Below are 24,852 nucleotides of genomic sequence, written 5' to 3'. Positions count from 1 at the left end.
TCAAAGAGATAAGTTTTGATTGACTTCCTGAAAGTTTGGTAGGAGGGAGAATTGGATGAGAGTGGATAGACATTTGTTCCATTTGCATGCCTGGAATGCCAGTCCTTGTGGTTTCTTAACAATAATGTTAATATTATACAGCTCCTTTTCTTATAACAAGGTTGAGTCATTTATGAGTCATTTTCTTGTACTGTATTTAAAAATTAATAAAATATTACATGCAAAAATATCTGCCATAAAGAACCTAGTAGAGAGTGCTCTATGTTTGGTTTTATTTATTTATAGTGAATAGTGAATAAGTTTTGCATATCTTATTATACTGGTCTGCTTTGTTTTTTTTTCTCACTGTACTGGATCTCAAAAATCTTGCAGATCGGCTGCCTGTTTATTTTTTGGGAACTTCTTGTTCAAGTAGTGCACATTATTGATGACTCAGAAGTCATTGGGTTAATAATAATATGAAATAGCATGAGAAATGTCAATGACATTTTCCAAAACAAATGCACATTTTTAATGGCCAAAGATAGAAAACAAGTTTTTTAAGTTATGGATGAACAGTAAGCTTTCCTTCTTACTAGTGGTTTGTTAGTGATAAAGAAGGCTATAGTGGAGGTCTGCAGCATCAAAATAAAAGCTGTAGAAGAGATGTGCAATCTTTTGCAGGTTAGCAGTGTTTTGTTGTGAAATTTAGCTGTAGGTGCAGAGGGAATCATGGCTGCATTATGTTTAAAGGATTTTTATTAATTACAAAAATACAAATCACAACACTATACAAACTAGGAAACAGAACACAGTTCCATGGTAATCCCACTCCACCCCCGCAATCCCCACATCCCTCCAACCCTAGCTTCCCACAGTAGCCAAAAGCAATACTTAGAGTCCCACCCCAAGGAGCTTAGACTGTTATAGTCCCATGGGAAGAGAAAGATAATATGGAAGCTTAAGAAAGATAGACAGAAAACAAAAACAGAAGAAAAGAAAGGGAAAAAAACAACTGTGCTGTGCCATAGTCCCGCACATCTAGTAAGACCTTTTAGAAAAATGATGCTGTCTATTTCTGCGGGTATATCTTTTATTAGAAAAAATGAGCATAGTCTCAAAAGGGGCAGATATTGCAGAAGATTACCTTGTTGTGGAGATAAAGGTAAAGGCTTCAGAGGCACACTATTCCAATAAGGACTTGAAGTCTTCTCGAGAAAAAAAAAAAAGATGGTACCTAGGTATTGTGTATTTTCTGCTACAGGATTCTTAGGTGTAACATGGGCCCTGCAGCAGATAATGCATAATAACGCTATTACTTCATGCTAATCATGCTAATTTTACAATTTTACTTAGTTCGATAACACTTTTTAATTTTTTAATATACACCGTGTGTTTTTACTGCATATTAGTTTTGTCTTTCTAAAGATCAGTCTTCATGAGCAATTTTAATAACTATGTATGTTTACTTTTAAGCTTGATTTTAAATTTGTATAATGTATTTTGTATATTATTTTCTATTTATTTAAATGCATGAGATGATATCTAAATATTTTTTGTAGACTCCTGAAGAAGACATTTTGTTGTGTCAAAAAACTGGAAGTGTTTCAGTCAGTGTTTGATTAGAATACTGAATAAATAAACTAAGAGAACACATACCTATAAACCAGTAAAGCACAAAAACTGTGGGCTCCTTCTACGAAGCCGCCTTAGTGGCTTTAGCGCGTGACTTTTAATCACATGTTAACCCCTGCGCTAGCCGAAAAACTACCGCCTGCTCAAGAGGAGGTGGTAGCGGCTAGCGTGTCTGGCAGTTTAGCGCGCGCTATTACACACGTTAAACCGCTAACGCGGCTTCGTAAAAGGAGCCCTGTGTGTTTATACCATATAGAGCAGTGGTTCCCAACCCTGTCCTGGGGAACCACCAGCCAGTCAGGTTTTCAGGATATCCCTAATGAATATGCATGAGAGAGATTTGCATATAATGTAAATGACAGGTAGGCAAATCTCTCTCTTGCATATTCATTAGGGATATCCTGAAAACCTGACTGGCTGGTGGTTCCCCAGAACAGGGTTAGGAACCACTGATATAGAGCTATATGTATTTGCCAATAAATAAGTGTTAATCAAGGACTGGATTCCAATGTGAATGTCATCTTTCAATCTCTACTTTGTGGTGTTTTGCTGTTTGTATCGTGGGAATTTTTCATCTATCTTTTGCTTTGGTAATTTTACAAAGCCATTTTTGATCATATGTGACATGTTATAAAATTCAGTATTTCAGTTTTTAGTGTAAAATTATGAGTTTTGACAGGGTGCAAGGACAGAGTTTGGACAAAGAGCAGGTGGAATTCACAAATAGACATGTTGATTATAAAAAAAGATTTGTTAAACTCATACTTAAATAATAATCTAGACACAGACATTTATGCCTGCAATATAGGTGTGATTTCTGCCACGCAGGCTAATAGTTTAAAAAGACAAGTAGGCGCCTACTTGTCTTTATAAAACTGAACTAAAATAGGTACCTGAAAGCAGGCTTACACTGGGCATGCCCTTATAGTACATGCCCGATTTAAATAGAATTTTATGCTTTGAAGCCGGTACACAAATATTTACTGTCCCTTCCGTTTACAAAACCGTAAGAGCTCTGACGATCATAGGAATTCTATTAGCGTCGGAGCTGTTACTGCTGCGGCTGGTGCTAAAAACTGTGCTAAGGTTTTGTAAAGGGAGGAGGGTTATATGTCTTCTTTATCACTGACCTTTACATGTGAAGCCCCTTGTGAAAAAATATATCACTTTAATGCTTCAGCCTCTGGGTGGCAAAGTCATCCCTAACTGATTTGTAAGGAAAGACTCCTATTTGTAATTGCTTTGCCCTGTAACCGCCCTCCCCCCCCCCACACACACATTTTTACAAAACTGGACAAGTGGTTTTTAGCGCCGGTCAGCACGCTGAATGCTCTGCGCTGCTCTGATGCTTATAGAGTTCCTATGAGTGTCAGAGCAGTGCAGAGCATTCAGTGCGCTGGCTGGTGCTAGAAACCTCATGCGCGGTTTTGTAAAAGGGGGGAAGGTAAATTAAGGACTTTGGTCCCTTTAACAAAGTCACACTGAAGAGTAACCTGCATTGTTTTTAGTGCATAGGTTTCCCATGCACTGAGACAACTTTTTAGTGTGGCTTTAAAACAGCCACAATTTGTCTCTCTGTCTTAATGGCCATAAGCTAATTTTAAGCGGTGGTAAGCATGCATTAGTGCTTTTCGCTGCTTAGTTAAAGGACTCCTTTGTGAGAAAATGTTGAATTTTCTTTTTGTTAAGTATTATCCTAAAGATATATTTGATTTATATTCTCACTTTCTCTATCGATCAATGGACAACAAAGTGTTTGATTTTTCAACACTTTTGGGTGTATCTTACAGATTTTTGGCTGCTGATCAAGAAAATCATGTTTAAAATTATGTATCGCATACAATTTTAACAAAAAAGTACATTTTTACAATTTCTTGTTATACTTTCAGGCTAATGCAATTAATTATTAGCCTAATTCTTAATATAGGCCTATTGCTCACATTGTACCTTGTTGGATATAGTGTGGACATGTCCAGTGGTATATTCGAGTTAGGTTGCATAACATCCATGTTAATAATGCATTCTGGGTATGCCTTGACATACTTTTAAACAGGCTTGATGGATGTTGCCTGAAAAGGCTATATAAAAGCAGTTCACATACAGGGATAATCTTCATTACGTGTTTGTCAGTTTGGGTGTATTTTGATGCTTCAAGGCATAGTATTGTCTATGTAAGTAACTTACTTAGTAAACCAGTTAATTATTAATTGCTATAGGATGATTTGTGACAGCAGAAATGTCTCGCTGATGTTGCAACAGCTGATACATTCTGCTTCATTTGTGACAAGTACACGCTTAAGCCTCAAAGACGCACCATGTTAAGAAAGCATATGAGCTGTGCTTCGGTTGCAAGATTGGTGATCAAGACGAAACATGGGCTCCTCACATTTGCTGTGCAAGATGTGCTGTCGATCTTAGAGCTTGGCTCCGAGGTACTCGGAAATCGGTGCCATTTTTTATTCCAATGATGACGCGAACAGAAAGATCACTTGGCAGACTGTTACTTCTGTCTGACAAATGTATCTGGTTTCTCTGGTAAAAATAAGAAATCAGATGAATACCCCAATCTTCCTTCAGCCATGAGGCCATTGCCTTATGATGACAGTCTTCTGGTACCGAAGCCACGAGAGAAATGGAGCTTAAATGAAACCGACGAAGAATCTACAGTGCACCAGCCAAGCATTGACAGTGACATTGATCTTGATTTTGAACCATGTACATCTGGTGAGCCTCATCTTATAACACAGTCAGAATTAAACAACCTGGTCAGGGACTTAGGTTTGTCTAAAGCAAAAGCAGAATTATTGGGTTCAAGACTGCAGAGATGGTTGTTTGCTCTCACCAGGTATGAAAATTTCTGTCTTTCAAAACCACCAAGACAATTTAAGATACTTCTTTGCACAGGTTGAAAACCTCTGTATCTGCATGACATTGAAGAGTTGTTCAAAGCTTTGGGTTGTACACATGACCCACAGTAGTAGTGTCTTTTTATTGATTCGTCAGTATTAAGTCTCAAGGCTGTTTTGTTACACAATGGCAATGTCTATCCTTTGATTTCTATTGGCTTTGCCGCACACATGAAAGAAACATATAAAAACATGGAACTGCTGTTAAAGCATATCTAGTACACAAAGTACAACTGGAACATCTGCAGTGATCTTAAAGTAATAGATCTGCTACTTGGAATGCAGCTTGGATATACCAAGTACTGTTGTATTATTTGTTAATGGAACAGGAGTTGTATTACATTCAAAAGAACTGGCCACTCCATAAGAATTTGGTTCCAAGACAGAAAAATGTGGTACATGAATCACTTGTTGACCTAACAAGATATTTTTGCCTCCTTTTCACATAAAACTTGGACTGATGAAAAATTTCATAAAAGTGATAAACAAGAAAGGCATAGGTTTTCTTTATCTAAAACAGATGTTTCCAAGAATAGCCAACGCCAAGATTAAGGAAAGCATTTTTGTCGGTCCACAAATCAGACACATCATCAATGACGAGAGATTTGAAGATCACCTGGAAAGCATTCAAGGATGGCATTGAGAATTTTCTTGGCAGTTATAGAGCACCAAACTATATTCAACTGGTTGACAAACTTCTTAGGGCATACAAAACCATGAAGTACTACTTGTCACTGAAGGTGCACTTTCTATATTCACACTTGGACTTCTTCCCCGCAAATCTTGGTGCAGTCAGTGACGACCATAGCAAAAGGTTTCACCACGACATTGCCACTGTGGAAAAAAGATATCAGGGTAACTGGTATTCATCAATACTGTCTAACTATTGTTGGATACTACAACGAGATGCACCAGACACTAAATACAAACAAAAATTAGCAGGAAAACACTTATAACCATGGCGAACTATCACAGCATATCAGAAACTGTGTGCATTAAAACATATTATAGTCAATTAAAGATATCATCATGTTTCTCAAAATTCCTATATGATACAGTCAGTGGGAAATTATGGGCTCCTTTTATGAAGGCGCGTTAGCGGTTTAACGCGTGTAATAGCCCGCGTTAAACCGCCGGCTGCACTAGCCGCCACCTCCTCCTCTTGAGCAGGCAGTAGTTTTTGGGCTAGCACGGGCTTTGGAATAATCTTACTTCCCCACTACAGAATCAGGGCTCCTTCCAACTATTCCGTAAACACCTGAAAACCAGGCTTTTCACAAATATCTAATGCTCTCCTCCCCCCTATACTCAACCTCCAATTCCAATGTGTTATTCTTCCTATATTAAGCTTTAGTAAACCATGCCGAGTTCTATAATTATGGAGAGGATGCGGTATATAAACTTAAAGTTTAGTTTAGCGCGTGATGAAAAGTCACGTGCGTTAAACCCGCTAACGCGCCTTCGTAAAAGGAGCCCTATATTTGTGTTTATTATGAAGGGGTATATCATAATTATCAGTTTGTTTTAAGGAAGCAAAACTTTTGGAAAAATTTGTTGTCCAATTTTTGTAATGATTTTGGAAAATTGCATAAATTAGAAAAAAAGAAAGGTACTTAGGTGCAAGGAAAACTCAAAGGCAAATTCAAAATACAGACAGGGACTCTGAATCAGTTTATTTAAGCATATTTAGATAAATTTTGTTTAGTTATCTGAGGCTGCAAGGATAATTGTAAACTATCAGAGATGAAGATTCTTCTTCAGGGATAGTAATCTGAGACCAAAGTTAATTTTCTATTTGCATCCATCCTTGGCAACTTTCCCCTAACTTTCAGATGCTTTTCTAATATCTTCTTGCAGTTATTTTAATTTACATCACTTTGGAACATTAGCCTCCCCTTTTATCACTTCCCATGTGGCAGAAGAAGGCCCTGCTTCTTCTGTTCACCGGCTGCCGCTACTGCCTTGGTAAAGGAGGGAGGGTTGTTGTCAGGATCAACTGACGCTGCTGTTTTGGGACCAAGGGAGGGTTGGTAGGATTGGCTGCTGCTGCTATCTCGGGACTGGGGGGGAGGAAAGGACAGTACCGGTTGTGGTGCTTCAGAGGTGGGAGGGAGGAGTGTTGTAAGGACCGGCTCTGCTGCTTAGGGGGCCGGAGGGAGGGAGGGGTGTTGTCGGGAATGGCTGCCTGCTGCTACAGTATTTTTTTACTGTAACTCTCAAGCAACCAGAAAAACAGCTATCCAGCATCTAGCAATCCCCATGGGTGCCTGATTGCTGAAAGTCCACTGTATTAACAGTATTAGCTTATGATAACAAAGTACAGCAGATTAGTACCGTATTTTCACGCATATAACGCGCGCGTTATACGCGTTTTTACCTACCGCGCATACCCCTCGCGCGTTATATGCGTGAGCGCGGTATACGAAAGTTTTCAAACATAGTTCCCACCCCGCCCGACGCCCGATTCACCCCCCCAGCAGGACCACTCGCACCCCCACCCCGAACGACCACTCGCACGCGCTCCCACCCGCACCCGCATCCACGATCGGAGCAAGAGGGAGCCCAAGCCCTCTTGCCCGGCCGACTCCCCGACGTCCGATACATCCCCCCCCCCCGGCAGGACCACTCGCACCCCCACCCCGAAGGACCGCCGACTTCCCGACAATATCGGGCCAGAAGGGAGCCCAAACCCTCCTGGCCACGGCGACCCCCTAACCCCACCCCGCACTACATTACGGGCAGGAGGGATCCCAGGCCCTCCTGCCCTCGACGCAAACCCCCCTCCCCCCCAACGACCGTCCCCCCCCAAGAACCTCCGACCGCCCCCCCAGCCGACCCGCGACCCCCCTGGCCGACCCCCACGACCCCCCCACCCCCCTTCCCCGTACCTTTGGAAGTTGGCCGGACAGACGGGAGCCAAACCCGCCTGTCCGGCAGGCAGCCAACGAAGGAATGAGGCCGGATTGGCCCATCCGTCCTAAAGCTCCGCCTACTGGTGGGGCCTAAGGCGCGTGGGCCAATCAGAATAGGCCCTGGAGCCTTAGGTCCCACCTGGGGGCGCGGCCTGAGGCACATGGTCGGGTTGGGCCCATGTGCCTCAGGCCGCGCCCCCAGGTGGGACCTAAGGCTCCAGGGCCTATTCTGATTGGCCCACGCGCCTTAGGCCCCACCAGTAGGCGGAGCTTTAGGACGGATGGGCCAATCCGGCCTCATTCCTTCGTTGGCTGCCTGCCGGACAGGCGGGTTTGGCTCCCGTCTGTCCGGCCAACTTCCAAAGGTACGGGGAAGGGGGGTGGGGGGGTCGTGGGGGTCGCCAGGGGGGTCGCGGGTCGGCTGGGGGAGCGGTCGGAGGTTCTTGGGGGGGGCGGTCGTTGGGGGGGAGGGGGGTTTGCGTCGAGGGCAGGAGGGCCTGGGATCCCTCCTGCCCGTAATGTAGTGCAGGGTGGGGTTAGGGGGTCGCCGTGGCCAGGAGGGTTTGGGCTCCCTTCTGGCCCAACTACCAAAGGTACGGGAAGGGGGGGTGGGGGGGTCGTGGGGGTCGCCAGGGGGGGTCGCGGGTCGGCTGGGGGAGCGGTCGGAGGTTCTTGGGGGGGGCGGTCGTTGGGGGGGAGGGGGGTTTGCGTCGAGGGCAGGAGGGCCTGGGATCCCTCCTGCCCGTAATGTAGTGCGGGGTGGGGGTAGGGGGTCGCCGTGGCCAGGAGGGTTTGGGCTCCCTCCTGGCCCGATATTGTCGGGGAGTCGGCGGTCCTTCGGGAGTGGGGGTGCGAATGGTCCTGCCGGGGGGGGGGATGAATCGGACGTCGGGGGGGGTGAACGGAGAGTCGGGACAGCGCACGGAGAGGCGGGGCAGTGCAACGGAAGTCAGGGGGGTGAACGGAGAGTAGCGGGACAAGCGCACGGAAAGTCAGGGCAGTGCCCGGAAGTCAGGGGGGGTGAACGGAGAGTCGGGACAGCGCACGGAAAGTCAGGGCAGTGCATGGAAGTCAGGGGGGGGTGAACGGAGAGTCGGGACAGCGCACGGAGAGGCGGGGCAGTGCACGGAAGTCAGGGGGGTGAACGGAGAGTCGGGACAGCGCACGGAGAGGCGGGGCAGTGCACGGAAGTCAGGGGGGTGAACGGAGAGTCGGGACAGCGCACGGAGAGGCGGGGCAGTGCACGGAAGTCAGGGGGGTGAACGGAGAGTCGGGACAGCGCACGGAGAGGCGGGGCAGTGCACGGAAGTCAGGGGGGTGAACGGAGAGTCGGGACAGCGCACGGAGAGGCGGGGCAGTGCACGGAAGTCAGGGGGGTGAACGGAGAGTCGGGCAGCATGCGCGGTATAATCGTGAGCGCGTTATACCAAAGTTTTTGTGCTTATCATCGTGATTTCTGCGCGCTATACACGTGTGCGCGTTTTATACGGGTGCGTGTTATTTGCGTGAAAATACGGTAATGAGCTGTAAAATTGGTAGGGGTTAGGCTGCTCATGTGGTCACCAGTAGTCAGTTTGACACAAGAGCACATCTGGATCTAGAGGCTGCTCATAACAGTGCATAGACAATGTCAACTGGACGCTTAAGTGCTAACAAAATTATCCAAGATTTTCATAAAAGAGTGACCAAAATGATAAAGGGATGGAACTCCTATTGTATGAGGAAAGGCTAAAGAGGTTAGGGCTCTTCAGCTTGGAAAAAGACATGGCTGAGGGGGATATGATTGAGGTCTACAAAATCCCGAGTGGTGTAGATCAGGTAAAAGTGAATCGATTTTTCATTCTTTTCAAAATTACTAAGACTAGGTAACACTCAATAAAGTTACAAGGAAATACTGTAACTTAAAAAAAAATAGAAGGACATAGTTTTTCACTTAAGGAATAGTTAAACTCTGGAACACATTGCCAGGAGATGTTGTAAAAGCATTTATTGTAGCTGGATTTAAAAAAGTTTGGACAAGGTCCTGGAGAAAAAGTCCATAGTCTGCTATTGAGAAAGACATGAAGGAAGTCCCTGCTTGCCCTGGGATCGGTAACACAGAATGTTGCTACTGTTTGGGTTTCTCCCAGGTACATGTTAATATGATATACCACAAATATAAATATAGTAACATCTAAGCGATTTACAAATGAAATGGGTGGGGGGGGGGGAAGGATCCCTACATAGCTACCTAAGCTAAACAGACATTACAAGATAAACAGAAATAGGGATGAGCAGATATGGAAAGGATACAATGTAAGCAAGGGAAAAATGGAGACAGGATAATAATAAGAGGGAGGCAGATCAAGAACAGTCCTACTTCAGCATTCAATCAACAAAAGGGTAAAGAATGAGGATCATGGAGAAGTGTCCTGATTGAACGCCAAATAAAAATAATAAGCTTTTAACAAACTCTTAAACTTCGAGAAAGATGGTTCCATTCTGAGATAGAGAGGGGAGAGAGTTCCAAAGGATTGGGGCCATAATAGAAAAGCAGGAACATCTATGAGTAAATCAGAAAAAAAACTAACAAAGGAGGGAATTGTTAGGAGAGGTTGCTGGGAGGAACAAAGGGCCCTAATGGGAGAATAGTAAACCAGAAGTTTTGCCAAAAAAAAAAGTAAAGTTCTGAAAATTGAATCTGGAAAGACACAACATTGAATTTGAAAGGAATCATGCACGATAGGTGTTCCTGTCCAAATTAAACATTGAATTTGAAAGAAATCCTGTATGGTGTTCAAACTTAAGAAGAGGGGTATTATGATCAAAATTAGAATAGTCATGCAAGAGCCTTACAGTTATGTTTTGGATCATTTGAAGCCTATGAAATTGAATAGGCAGGAAGACCATAAGGATGAGAGTAATGGTAATTTGATTTTTGAGAGCACTAAGGAATGTAAAAGAATGCATAAGAATAGCCAAGATGAAGGAGAGGGAAAACAGACGGGATGCACCTGAGGGTTAGGAAAGAGGAGGAAATAATATTGGAAATATGGGACCAAAAAGGATAGGGTGTTATCCAGAGTAACACTAAGAATTTTTATTGAAGAGGCATTGAGCGTAGTGCCATTTCATAGTGAAATTTGGCAGGTTAGGACAAGGGGACCTGGAGGAAAAGATCACAGCAGTTTTAGCAGAGTTCAGTTTGTGGCCTGGATTGAATACTGTTGGAAACAGAATACTGGCTAGATGGACTATTGGTCTGAACCCAGTATGGCTGTTCATTATGTTCTTATCATGATTCTGTGTTGTGGAGGGGGTTAGAGAGGACAACCCAGATTGAGACCTATGCAAGAACTGTTGAAACAAATGTGTTTTTGACCTGATAGCCTCCAAGGAGCTCTTCTGTCTTTTGACCACTGGATGATCTTTATCCTTTGCCACTGGACATTGTGAATGGAGAGAAAGAGAGTTGATATGAGTCAGTCAAGCTCTTCACTGAGGAAAAATGGGCTACATTTCGGAGTATGTCTGCTAAAGGGCATTAAGACCTATCACACACTTAATGTGTGTGAAACCATTTACTGCAAGATGCATTAAAGTGTTTTGCGGTAGGTAACTATTTAGCACATGCTAGGTGCACATTACTTTTTCTGATTTATTTTTTGCTGGGGCTTGGCATAGGCAGTGAAGCATTAAACAGCGCAATGGTAATGTGGATATGCTACCTGGTTAAGGACTGGCTTAAGTATGTGAATCCTTATCACTTCCTAAACAGGAGGCAGTTTAAGTGCTCCCTCATTAATTTTTTAAGGTAATGCATGCAAATGGAAACCATTAGCCTACAACCTGAAAAAAGAATCACTGAAAATGCCCTATATCCTGGGCAGTGTAAACGGCAGATCAAAACCAGGAAGTCTTTCTCCAAAATTTTATTTTTGCAAGAGGATTGTGAAAAATTACTAGAGGACCTTACAAGACTGGGCTTCACAAATGCCAGATGACGTTTCATGTGAGCAAGTGTCAAAATGATGCATGTGAAAAAGGGGAACCCGAACTGTTACTATGTGATGCAGGGTTCCATGTTAGGAGTCACCACTCAGGAAAAGGTGTAATCATTGAGGATATGTTGAAACCCACAGTTCAGTGTGCAGCGGCGGCTAAGAAAGCAAATAGAATGTTAGGAATTATCAGGAGAAGAATAGAAAACAAAGATGATGGGTTTTTTTTTAAAATGTATCTTTATTCATTTTAAAAACTTTCAATAAGTGTGATACAAAATACAATATACAGTCAATTTCATTTAAACATCACTAAAACTACTTACATAGTTCCTTCAAAAACACTTACCCTTCCTCCCCTATTCATCAATTTCTCATTCAAAGACCTTAAGTGTCCCACCCTCTTCCTCCCTCCCCCCCTGGATGTGTACAATCAACATAGGAAAAGAAAAATATTATCAATCCTTACAGTATTTTTCTAATGGTCCCCAAACCATCCAAAATTTCTTTAAATGCCCCTGCCGTATAGCCAAAATACGTTCCATTTTGTAAATGTGACATAAAAAATTCCACTAAAATCTTATATTGGTAGGCTGTCACACAAAATATATATATATAATCTTCAAGGTAAGTATTACAGAGAGAAACCAGGGGTCTCAAGTGCTCCCAGCCAGAAGCCCGATATCTATTACAGAGCTAATGGCCAATGCGGTGAGCTATCATACGTTCCCGTTTTATTCTCTGTAAAATTTTAGCTATTTTTTTTGCTCTTTAATTTTTCACTTTTTTTGTTTTTTAACTCATTTTATATTGTATATGCTTTTTACTGCATTAAGCTTTTTAACACAATACTGGTGTTGGCTGATCTGTTACTCTTCTATTTTATGTATGGAGTAACTATTAAGCCACCTTTAGCAACTTCACTTAACTTTCATATTGTCAATATGTTTCACAAGGTTTGGAAAGTGGACATAAAGAATTCCACCAAAAGGTATCATTTAAACGAAGATGATGTTATAATGCCCTTGTATTTCTCCAAGGTGTGGCCGCTCCTCGAGCACTGTGTGTAATTCAGGCAGACTCATCTCAAAAAAGATAATGAAATCGGAAAAGGTACAAAGAGGGTGACAAAAATGCTCAATGCTGGCGTTAGCGTCTAGCGTGCGCTAAAACCGCTATCGCAGCTTAGTAAAAGGAACCCAAAGTTTTGGAGAAAGACTTCCTGGTTTTGATTTGCTGTTTTCTACCACCATATTGGATCTCATGGATCATCTGCCTCTTGTTTCTTTGCCCTATATCCTGGGCATGTATGTATATTTATTTATTTATTTTTGGACATAGCATGAGCTAAGCGCATACCTCTTAGACTTCATGTCTTGCTGATATCTCTGAGGTGAGGAAGGGACAGCTTTGGAATGTTGGTAAAAATATATGTGTTTCTGATGATTTATCTCAACTGTTTACTTTTCTATACTTCTCTAAACACACATACTAATATCATGTGAGCTATGAAGAAGCCAAGCCCTGCAGCAGTTTTTGAAAACAAAGATGTTTGCTATTATATTACTATCTGCCATCATGCATTGGTTTTGTTTGCCTCACTCTGCTTATCTCATAGTCCTCACTAACTCTTAAATAAGAAAAAAAACCTGATAACAGCTTATACATCCCTCTACTGTCTGCTGTCCACATCTGGTCCCACACCTTCATTAGCCTTCAGGGCAATCTTCCTGATGATTTCCCTTCCAAGGCCCAACCTGGTCTGTCCTCTGGATCCTGCCTATTGTTTTACAGCTTTCACATCTCCAGCCACCCTGGCTAAGGCTACCAGATGTCTGGATTTACTCAGACATATCCTCTTTGTAGAGGACATATTTGGGTGTCCAGACGGTTTTTCAAAACCTGGCACTTTGTCCGGGTTTTGAAAAGCTTCCAGCCTGAGATCCGCATCGGGAGGGCATCTGCGCATGCGCGGATTCAACCCGGTGACGTCACATGCATGTGATGTTATTACATCACACCTGTGCATGTGCAGATGGCCTCCCGATGTAGCTCCCGAACAAGAGAACAGGTTGAGGGGGGCGGAATGGGGCGTGACTTGGGCGGAACATGGCGGGGATGGGCAGAAGTAGGTGGGCCTGGGGGCATGGCCATAAGTCTGGATTTTACGTGAGTAAAATCTGGTAACCCTAACCCTGGCCTCATCCTCTCAGAGCATAGGCAGAGCTGCCAAGGGGTCAACTTTATCAGTGAAAGATTTAGAGCACGCCCCCAGGCCTCTCACTGCTCCATCCAGCTGTACCTATAGCTCCACCCATTACACACCTTTCTGAAATGGCTCATGGCATCAGCAGTTGTCTTACCTTCCAGTGGCAGCAGGAGATGCCTTAATAAAACGGCATTTCCTGTTGCCACAAGGCCAGACCCACAGATTGTGAGAGTGATCCTGTGGTAGCAGGAGATGACATTTTATTAAGGCATCTCCATCTGCTGCTGGATGGGGAAACTGCTCTGGCTTACCAATGGGAGTGCTGGAGATAACCTGTAAAAGTGAAAGTCTCCCCCACAATGTGGGAGACTTGGCAGGTCTGCATAGGAGCCAGCTTTTCAAAATGATTGGGTGTGCTAAACCCAATGAGAATTACCCCTCTCTGAATGTAGTCAAGGAGTTTGCTCAGCAGAGCTGACTCATATGTCTTAGATTTGTCTCCTTTCTCTTCTCTGGAATACAATTATTCCACTAATTTGTTTACGTGACCTATTCGCTCAGTCATCTTTTAACCAATAGAGCTTAGCTGCATCTGGCAAAGGCAGCTGTAACTATCGTATATTTTCTGCATTGCAGTGTTTTTTCTAGCCTTATACCATAACCACCCTACTTCCCTATTCCCTCCATCCCCCAGAAAGGACCATGGAGGGCAACAGTATATTTCTCATCCCATGTTGCCAGGGACTGAGTTACTGTATGTTTTGCTTCTTTATCTACAAAGATCCCTTGCTGACTCCAGGCTGCAAGTTTGAAGGTAAATGCAAGTTCTGGCTAGTTTCCTAGCAACAAGCATTCCATGTCTGTGACACACTGCATGGCTTGTGATGTCATCAGCCTGTGCTGAAGCAGTACATTCTGAGAGACCTAACAATAACGGTGTATTCACAGGGGGAGGGAGGGGTTATTGGTGCAATTTTCTCACCAGATAAACTATTAAAATATATATATATATATATATATATATGTCATGAACAAGCTGATGTTCCATGGTGAGAGAATGATGGATATCAACATTTAAGGAGTAGCCTGAACTTCCCTCACAGCAGCCCTCAGTGTTCCATGAAAGGAATAATAGCATTGTGTTTCTGAACCAATAGAGCAAATGCTTCCAAAACTTTTAGATTTCTCAACTCCATCTCAACAATTAGAAATATACATTAGGGATAGACTGTCATTTGCAACAGCCTAGGAAATTTAAATGACATAGACCCTGTTATTGCATGCCATTTATAACACAAACAAGAAAAAAACAACCATCATTTGTAGGGGGTTTTATTCTCCAATGATGATGTGCACTATTTGCAAAGAGGACACACTCATCCTAAAGAGTCCATTCCCCAGGCATAGCCAGAAGTCCAATGGGGGGGGGGATGGGGGACAAGCATTTCCTCTCCTCCTCCTTCCCTCCATCGCTCAAATCTTTACTGTGGAGATGCCCAATTCCACCAGCCGAAGAGATTTGCTGGCCGAACCCCCACTTATGCTGCCTTTCAGTAGAGGAGAAGCCAGTGAGATACTTCAGCTGTGGATGATGGCACTCCTGTACATGTTGAAAACTGAGCATGCCCGGAAGTGCTGGCATTCATAGATGAAACATCTGCTGACTTCCTTGTTGCTGAGACAGCATTGATGCCAACCATTCATTCAGTGCTGCAATTTTGGAGGGGCCTGAGCCCAAAGTAGGGGAGACTCAGACCCCTTTTCCCATAGCTATGCATAGGGTTACCAGACGTTTCGATTTCCCCAGACATGTCCTCTTTGTCTGGGTTTTGAAAAGCTGGTGAGATTGGGGCCAGGCCTGGAGTGCATCTGCACATGCGCAGATACATTCCAGCCCCGGCCTGAAGAGACAAGGTTTTTTGGGGGGGCTGGGTTTGGGGGGGGGTAACAGGCTGAGTCTGGGGACAGAACGGGGCAGACCCAGGGGTGGACGCAGGGGTGGAACAGGGCAGGGTCATGCGTCCTCTTTTACCAGATGGAACCACGACCGGGACCACGGCAGAGGAAGCAGCGCAGGGCTCAGAGAAGGGGCGGGACCGCCGGCAGAAGAAGCAGCAGGGCTCACTGGCATCGCGAACCCACGGTAGGCTGCTTCGGTGCGGGGGGGCTGGGGGATGAATCGGACATTGGGGGAAGGTGCGAGCGGTCCTTCAGGGTGGGGGTGCGAGCGGTCCTTCAGGGTGGGGGGGCCAGCGGTCCTTCAGGGTGGGGGGGCCAGCGGTCCTTCGGGGTGGGGCATCAGGCTTTCAGGTTGGGGACAGGACTTCAAGGGGACAGGCAGACCTTTAAGGGGGGACAGGCAGACCTTTAAGGGGGGACAGGACTTCAAGGGGAGACAGGCAGGAGCAGGGCGGCGATTCGGGGCAGAGCGGCAAGAGGAGAGTCGGGACGGCAAGGCAGGAGGAGGTTTTAATTCAATGAGCAGCATGCGCAGTATACACGTGTGCGCGCTATCTGTTAATTTATTTACATAAATTTTGGTTTCCCGCGCGCTATACCCGTGTGTGCGTTTTACACGGTGCGCGTTATATGCGTGAAAATACGGTACTTCCATACTAGGGCACCTATTTAATATGCTGCTTATGTCACCAATTCCAAGCCCATTCTATAACTAGGTGCCTACTTTTCTATATAGAATACTAACTCAAATGACCAAAAAAACCACATCTACATTCACAGCGTAAGTCTGCGCAAGCTGGAATAAGTATAACCTACGGTATTCTGTAATTTACATTTGTACTTGTGCAATCTGTTCACACTCTGCCCACATTACTTTGCCAGTGAGCATGTGCATGGGCAGAGTGTGAACAGATTACACAAGTACAAATGTAAATTATAGAATACTGTAAATTCTGTATATTCTAGCTTGCACCAGGAATGTAAATGTGATTTTGGCCATTTGCGCTAGTATTCTGTATAGAAAAGTAGACACTAGAGAATGACACGGGGAAAAAATCTGTCCCCGTCACCGGCCCACCATCCTCTGCACCGCCCCGTCTCCGCCGTTCCCTTCACCGCCCCGTCACCGTCACCGCCATCCCTTTCACCGCCCCGTCACCGCCACTGCCATCCCATTCACCGCCCCGTCACCGTCCCCACTGCATCCATATAAGCCTTAGTACTGTAATATTTAGCTTATTCCTTTCTTATAAATCAAAGTTCCTGCTGCTGAACTAGAGAAAGAGATATTCAGCTGGCAGGGCTTTGTTTATAAATTTTTATCAACACAACTAATATACTATTTTATCCTAAAGCAAAAAATAAATAAATAAATATAATTTTTTTTTCTACCTTTGTTGTCTGGTTTCTGCTTTCCACATCTTCTCATTGAATTCCTTCCATCCACTGTGTGTCTTCTCTCTGCGTCTTCCATTTGCTGTTACTGTGCCTCTCCCTTAACCCCCCCCCCCCCCCCAATTGGACTAGCACCCATCTTCTTCCCTCCGCTCCCGCATAGTCTGGCATCTGTCTTCTTCCCACTCTGTCTTCCACATTTCCCTTGGGGGTCTGTTCCTCTCCACCCTCCTTCAATGTCTGTTCTATTCCTTTCCACCACCACCCTTCCCTCCCTCCTTTACCATCTTTTCCTTTCTACTACCCTTCAGCTCCTCTCGCGTGGCCTATCTACCTTCCTTCCTCTTATTTTCATGGCACGTTACAATGTAATTTGTGCAAGCCACTGGAGCCTGCAAGCTCGGTCCCTGTCCCATCCCCACAAACCATCTCGCTTCTGTGCTCCTATTTTCTCCATTTCTAATATCTCCCCTATGTATCTGTCATTGCCCCCCTGTGTCCATATACCATCCCCATGGCATGTCCCCTTTATGTCTCTGTCCCTATGCCCCATGCACATAATTTCCCCTCTTTCTGTTACCTTCCTGTGTCCAGATTTCTCCTATCTTCCTCTTCCATACCAGTGTGTCTCTTCTTTTCAACCCCATCTAGCTTTTTTCCCTCTTTCTTCCCCCCCCCCCTGCTTCTAGCATCTGGCTCACCTGCCAGTCCTTCCCTTTCTTTCCTGCTGTGGGTTTTTCTTTCCGACTTCATCCCCTTGGCCCAGAATCCTTTTACCTTTCACTCCCTCCTTCCAATTTGAGCCGGGAACACTAGCGATCGCACGGTCCCCGCAGCCACTACCTGCCTGCCCAATCGATCCTAGTGTTTAGCCAGCTCTCTCCCTTCTCCTCACCTTAGTTTATAGGTTTTCTTTTTCGGCGACCTGCACGCTTTCCCAAAGAGCCGCGCACGCGCGGCTGCTCAGTGTTCAATCTTCTGCTCTGCTGCAACTTCCTGTTTCCGGTTGCATCAGAGCAGAAGATCGAAACTGAGCAGCAGCGGGTGTGCGGCTCTCTGATAGCGTGCGGGTCGCCGAAAAAGAAAATCTACAAACTAAGGTGAGGAGAAGGGAGAGAGCTGGCTAAACACTAGAATCGATTGGGCAGGCGGGTGTGAGCTGCGGGGACCGCGCGATCCTTCATGCCTCACTGCGGGGACAAGACCATTCACCGCCCCGCGGGCGGTGAATGGCCTTGTCCCCGTCGCCGCAGCGACTGCTAGTTTTCTTCCTCGTTTTCGGCGGGTGACCCGCGGCTAAAATGCGGTGGCCGCGGGTAAACCGCCACCGTGTCATTCTCTAGTAGACACCTATTTTTCTTTATAGAATAGGCTTGGAATTGGTGATATATTAAGTAGGTGTCCTGTTACAGAAACATCTTCCCTCTGTGCAAACCGTGTGATTGCCCAGTATAAAAAAAAAATTTTAAAGTGTGTATAAAATCCGTGTATGCATATTTTAATATGGTATTTATTTTAGAAGCAATATATAGAACCACCAAAATAAACCAAAATGACACTGGATATAATCTCTTTTCTCTTTTTTTCTCTATTTATAGACGGGGGACAAGCCTCAGAATATTGAGTATTAGATTTTCACCCATTCTGGGTTCTTTCAAAGAGTTTCTTTTCTCTTACTCAGGTTCACATCACTGGCTTGAACCCATCCTCCCTCCCTTTTTTTTCTAACATTAAGGGCTCCTTTTACTAAGCCGCGCTAGCGGGGTTAACACGTGCAAATTTTCATCACGCGCTAACCCCGGTGCTGGCCAAAAACTACCGCCTGCGCAAGAGGAGGCGGTAGCGGCTAGCGTGGCCGACAGTTTAGTGCGTGCTATTACATGCGTTAAACCGCTAGCGCGGCTTAGTAAAAGGAGCCCTAAGTATAAATTTTATTTCTTCAATAATTTTCATTAATACTACTATTTAATACTTTTTAATACTATTTGATACTAAAGGGACTGTGCTCATGATGACTAGGATGCTTGTCCCTTCCAATAGCACTTTGCCACTTTCTTGAAGCTGGTCCTTCAGGACTAATTTAGAATGTCTCTGACTAAACCTGGCCAGTCTTCCTGGCAAATCTAATGAGTTTCCATGTCTTGATGTCTAAATTCTGGGGTTTCCCTGCATTATTAATGTAGCCATATGTATGGCCAAGAGAAAAATAGCCAGTAATAGTATCTCTTTGTAGTTTTCTCTGCCCTGACTTTCTATGAAATACCAAGTATGTTCTCTCTTTTTGTTTTTCAGATTCACCTGGACTCCATGAAGACCTTGCTGTTGGCCCTAGAGTGTGGTAGAACAGGGCACCCTCCCTCCCCAGTTCAGGGAGGGTTAGTTTGTGATTTTGTGGGTGTCCCAATGCCTTCGGGAGGGCACTGAAGGATAACACATCAGGAAGATCATCTGTGGCTGGTAGGGGATAGTCACTTAGTAACCACATGAATGTCACCCTTTATAGGGGTAATTTATGACTGGGTACCTTTAGCAATGTTAGAGAAAGACATCTGTGTTATAAAAACATAGGGACACATTTTCATAGCACTTACAAACACAAAGTACCATAGTAACCTATAACACTTTCTGTTTCTAAGGGCCTGATTCTGTAAACGGCACCTAGCTTTGCCTAAATTATAAACGCCGAATGGCATGGTTGTCAATCAACCGCTAGACACTGTTTATAGAATCCCACCTAGCAGTACTTAGGCATGCTTAGGCATCGCTAGGCATCTTGGAGGTAGGTGCCGGTATATTAGGCCAGGTTTTACCAGACCTAATTTATTGACACCTAAGTCAAACATGCCTATTCTCCGCATCTAACCATGCCTACTTTTCAGGTAAGCGTCATTAAGCATCGGAAGGTACCTCCACTTAGGCATTGCTAGGAATTCTGCGTCTAACTTTTAATTTAATTATTTTTTATTAATTATTCAAATAACTTACTCCTCCTCCCTTTTTACAAAGCTGGGTTAGGCTTTTTATCACTGGCCACGGCGGTATTAACTCCTGTCATTAAAAAAGGACACACAAATCCAGACAGCAACCCCCTAAGTCCTTGCAGGGGGACCCAGATTGGAATGCGAAGCGAGAGAGAGAGGGAGAGAAAGAAACTCACACAGGCACACAAAATGATCAGAATTGAATAACACAGAAGCTCAGGGAGACACTCTCTGGCCAGCCTAAATGTGGCATGCAACCTAGATTGTCTCCAAGAAATCCTGCAGCCCCTCGTCTTTTATTAGATCAAAATTGAATGAGCCGTTATCAATCAACATATAAAACTGCTAGAGAGGGTGCAGAGATGAGCAACGAAGCTAGTGAAAGGTATGGAGAACCTGGACTACGAGGAACGACTTAGGAGACTGGGGTTGTCCTCCCTTGAAAAGAGGAGACTGCAAGGGGATCTGATCAAGACTTTCAAAATACTGAAAGGATTCGACAAAATGGAGCAGGGAAAGCAGTTATTTACAATGTCCAGTGTGACACGGACAAGAGGACATAGACTGAAGCTGAGGGGGGGGGAGGACAGGTCCAGGACGAATATCAGGAAGTTCTGTTTCACAAAGTGAGTGGTGGACACTTGGAATGCTCTCCTAGAGGAAGTAATTGCAGAATCCACCATTCTAGGATTTAAGGGTAAACTAAATGCACATCTCCTTAAGAGTGGCATAGAGTGATACGGGTAAGGGTAAATTAGATGCACATCTCCCTTGAGAAGCATACAGTGATATGGGGACTAAAATTATGCCAGGGTACACCTACCGGGGCCTCCGCGTGTGCGGATCACCAGATTTGATGGACCCAGGGTCTGATCCGGAGATGGCAATTCTTATGTTCTATGTTATTTGAAATACATGTCTAGGGTGCAAGTGTCTTTAACTGTACCAGCCTGCTATCCTGTTTGTATGCTGATTGGCAAGTGGACTATGCATCTAAAGATAAGGTGTTTTTTTTTTTATTTATACTCCTTGATACAAGTGTTTATGAATTGTTGAAAAACAGATTGTTTTGATCAAGGGTATGAGAGTTAAAGTAAAGTGGAGTTTTTTGACCAAGGATGTGCCTCCTATGTCAAATAAAGTTATTTTGAAGTTAGGTTAGCCCCTTGGATATGTTTATAGTTTTATCCTGGGTGACACTGAGGTCTATTTCTCCATTAATTTAGATTATTGTTGGATAGTCCCTGCATCAGCTATTCTGTGTTTTGAATGTATTTTTAATTATAAGTAGATTTAGACATTCAACTTGTGTGATTATGTGACACTATATGCCATCTGATACAATACGTCATTAATCTCTGGCCATTTTCATGTCAACAAGAAAAACATTACCATACGATTAAACCAAAACATTGGAACCAGAACTTAGATGATGATGTGATGTGATGACGTTGTGTAAAAGCCATCACTAGTACATTACATAATAAAGCATATACAGTGGTACCTTGGATTACGAGCATAATCCGTTCCAGGAGCATGCTCGTAATCCAAAATGCTCGTTTATCAAAGCGAGTTTCCCCATAGGAAATAATGGAAACTCGCTTTGATAGGTTCCCCCCCTCCCCCCCCCCCCCCCCCCGAGGCCAGCAGCGCTGCTTCCCCCCCCCCTGAGAATCGGCATTGCTCCCCCCAAAGGACCCCCTCCGCAAACTGGTACCCTCCCCCCCCCGCGATACGGCACACACCCCCATCGGGCATCCCCCGCCGCCATCGGGCACCCCCCCCGCCACCATTGGGCACCCCCCCCGCCGCGACCTGAGGTCCCCCAACCCACCCGAACCCTCTTCTTACTTTGATGTAGCCTCCGCACCTGCACCAGCATGTCCTGTGCTGTGCTGTGCCGGTGGCCGAAAATTTGCCTCCGGTGCTGGGCCTTGAGCATGCGCAGGTGCAGGTGCGGAGGCTACATCAAAGTAAGAAGAGGGTTCGGGTGGGTTGGGGGGCGCTCGCAAATTGAGGCGCACTCGGTTTACGAGGCACCAAGTTTGCAAATGTTTTGCTCGTCTTGCAAAACACTCGCAAACCGGTGCACTCGTAAACCGAGGTACCACTGTACAGTATTCTGCATCTAAAGGCCGTGTCTTTTCTTAGTTCTCTGTATCTGTTTCTGAAGGCCTCTGATCCTAAAGGCAAATCTTAATTCTCTGTCTCTTTCTACACTGCTTAATAACCAATAACGTTTGCTCTCTTTATTTCTTATAATGCCAATGATGTGTTATTCATAAACAAGCAGTTCTAACAGAACATTCAAGGCTGTACTTTTCTTATCAGAGCACAGAGGAATGAAACTATAAACATATGATTGTACAGCAAGAACTCTATTTTAACATTTACAGTGAAGCAAAACCCTGCTCTAACAAATCTTTCATACTGTATATATTTTCTGAGGGGGGGACCACCTCTTCACTTAGGCCTCCTTTACAAAACTGTGATAGCGGTTTCTAGCATGGAGAGCCATGCTGAATGGCCCACGCTGCTCCCGACGCTCATTGAGTTCCTATGAGCATCGGGAGCAGCTTGGGCCATTCAGTGCGGCTCCCCGCGCTAGAAACTGCTATTGAAAAAGAGGGGGTTAGTCTCCATTGGGGGCCATCACTCCGACACTCATAGGAATTCTGTGAGCGTTAGCACTAATACCACCGCAGCCGGTGATAAAAAAGCCTAACACAGCTTCATAAAAGGGGTGGGAGGAGAGTTAATGATGTGGTCAATTATCATGCCATTTAAGCTAATTGATTTTATTTAGGTTAGGTGTAGATTTTAGTTAGACGTTGCTAGGCGGCTTCAATTACGGCACCTAGTGGTACTTAACTGGGGCACCGTTTGTAGAATCAGGCCCTAAATACTTTGAAAATGAGCCCCATAGTCACCTGTGTATCTTTTATGAAATAAGCACCTAGTACCAACACTAGAAGCATACAAATCCTTACAGAAAAATTTATAGTTGCTCCAAAATTGTAAATTTATGTATGTACTGTATGCAGAGTTGTGCAGGTAATATATTACTGAGTTACATCTTATGGTTTGTTATTATAATTTAATATACTGTCTTTCCTAAGGAGATAACAAAGCAGTGAACAATAAATCTAAATCTGAGAGGAAAATGGCAATTGTCAAATGAAAGGAAATAAATTGAAGAAAAGGGTAAGAAAATTACTAGTAGTAGTAATATATTACTATTAATATATTACTTTTAAAAAGTATGAGTAACCACTGTTGGGTAAGTTAAATTCCAAAAGTAATATAAAATAGTCACTAGTTTCATTAGGAAACAGAAATACAGTTACTAGGTCACTGTGAAAAATAATGTATTACTTTTAAAAGTAATATGTTACCAGTAATATATAACTGCCCAAATCTGACTGTCTGCATATTTCTCACATAGTAACATAACATAGTAAATGATGGCAGATAAAGACCTGAACAGTCCATCCAGTCTGCTCATAAGTTATACTCATTAAAAAATATATGATTAAATTAACTTGTCTCTTCTTTGATATTTCTGGGCCGTAGACTGTAAAGTCTGGTATTGTCCTAGGTTCCAAATGCTGAAGTTGCCATTTTATAAAATACATATATACTTTGCAGTTCTGCTCCACTGCCACCAAACTATGCCCCTTGGACAGCCAGCAGGGTTTAATACTGCTAGGTATCACATATTCAAATAACTACCAAATAACTGTCTTTTGTTTAAAGGGCTTTTCTGCGTTTCAACAGTAAAATGGTGTGGTAGATGTGTGTCATCATGTGACAGGGCTGAGCGGTATATCCAAATTCCCCTCCCCCCCCCCCTCCGGGCACCATAGTTATCTGTAAAAACAGCACAGCAGGGTCACATACACAACAAAAGACCATATCCAAAACAAACTGCAGCTCAAAGTTGAAAGACGAAAACAAAGGAAAAACTGCAGATACGATGTGCAAGGTGTAAAAACTAATCTTTATTGAAAAGGTTCAATGTAACATTCAAAACTGAATGAAAAAATATAAAAATTTAAAAATGGCTCTCAGGTGTGAGTCCACGGGACCCGACACGGTCCATGTTTCGGAAAACATCCCTTCCTCTGTGGTCCTAAGCACTGCATTGTTTCCAAATGCAAAAACTCATAGAACCAGACAAAACAAATGAAGCCTTGAGGCATGTGAAGTATCCTATCCAGCAGCAGTGCAAAAATGCTAGCAGTACTGATCCTTGAGGCAATCCACTGCTCACTTTTCCTTCCTCCAAGTGAATTCCATTAATCACCATCCTCTGGCATCTGTCCATCAACTAGAATTTAACCAGTTCACCACTCCGTGTACTAACTTCATCCTGCTGTTTATTCAAGAGCCTACTATGAGGAACAGTGTCAAAGGCTTTGCTGAAATCTAAGTTAATTATAGCTAGCCCACATCCTCAATCCAATTCTCTGGTCATCCAATCAAAGAATTCAATCAGATTTGTTTGGCACATGTCCCTGCAATATATCAAGCTTCAAACTGTGCAAACATATTTCACAGGATCCCAGAGTCACTCACATGGGAAAAATATTCAGCATAAAGAGATCCTTCACATGCTCATTTAATGTGGTGTATACATCATTCAATGCAAAAAAAAGTGTAAAGAAGGGTGCTACACTGGAGAAACAAGCCAGATGTGAAAGACTAGGATCAATTTACAAAGATACCATATTAACCATTGCAATGCCAACCAGGATATCACCTCTGTCAGATAGCACTCCAAAAGACCATAACACCGCATCAATGATTTTATGGCGATAATACTAAAAGGAAATTTTAAAACAATCCAGGAACATAAGACCTTTGAAATCAGGGAAGAATATTTTTAATCTTTAC

General features: G+C 43.9%; 1 protein-coding gene across 10 annotated transcripts in view; it reads left to right on the top strand.

The window, feature by feature from the left end:
- MBNL2 (muscleblind like splicing regulator 2) overlaps window positions 1-24,852 on the top strand; it is a 334,741-nt gene that overhangs the window by 47,019 nt on the left and 262,870 nt on the right. For all 10 annotated transcript variants that reach the window (XM_033948336.1, XM_033948337.1, XM_033948342.1 and 7 more), the window contains exon 2: window positions 19,268-19,432. The gene's annotated coding sequence lies outside the window, so the exon portion shown is untranslated. The remainder of the gene's footprint in view (window positions 1-19,267; window positions 19,433-24,852) is intronic.

The sequence above is a fragment of the Geotrypetes seraphini genome, chromosome 6, assembly GCF_902459505.1.
Source record: "Geotrypetes seraphini chromosome 6, aGeoSer1.1, whole genome shotgun sequence".
NCBI classification, from domain to species: domain Eukaryota; kingdom Metazoa; phylum Chordata; class Amphibia; order Gymnophiona; family Dermophiidae; genus Geotrypetes; species Geotrypetes seraphini.
This window is presented reverse-complemented; position numbering and strand designations above follow the sequence as displayed.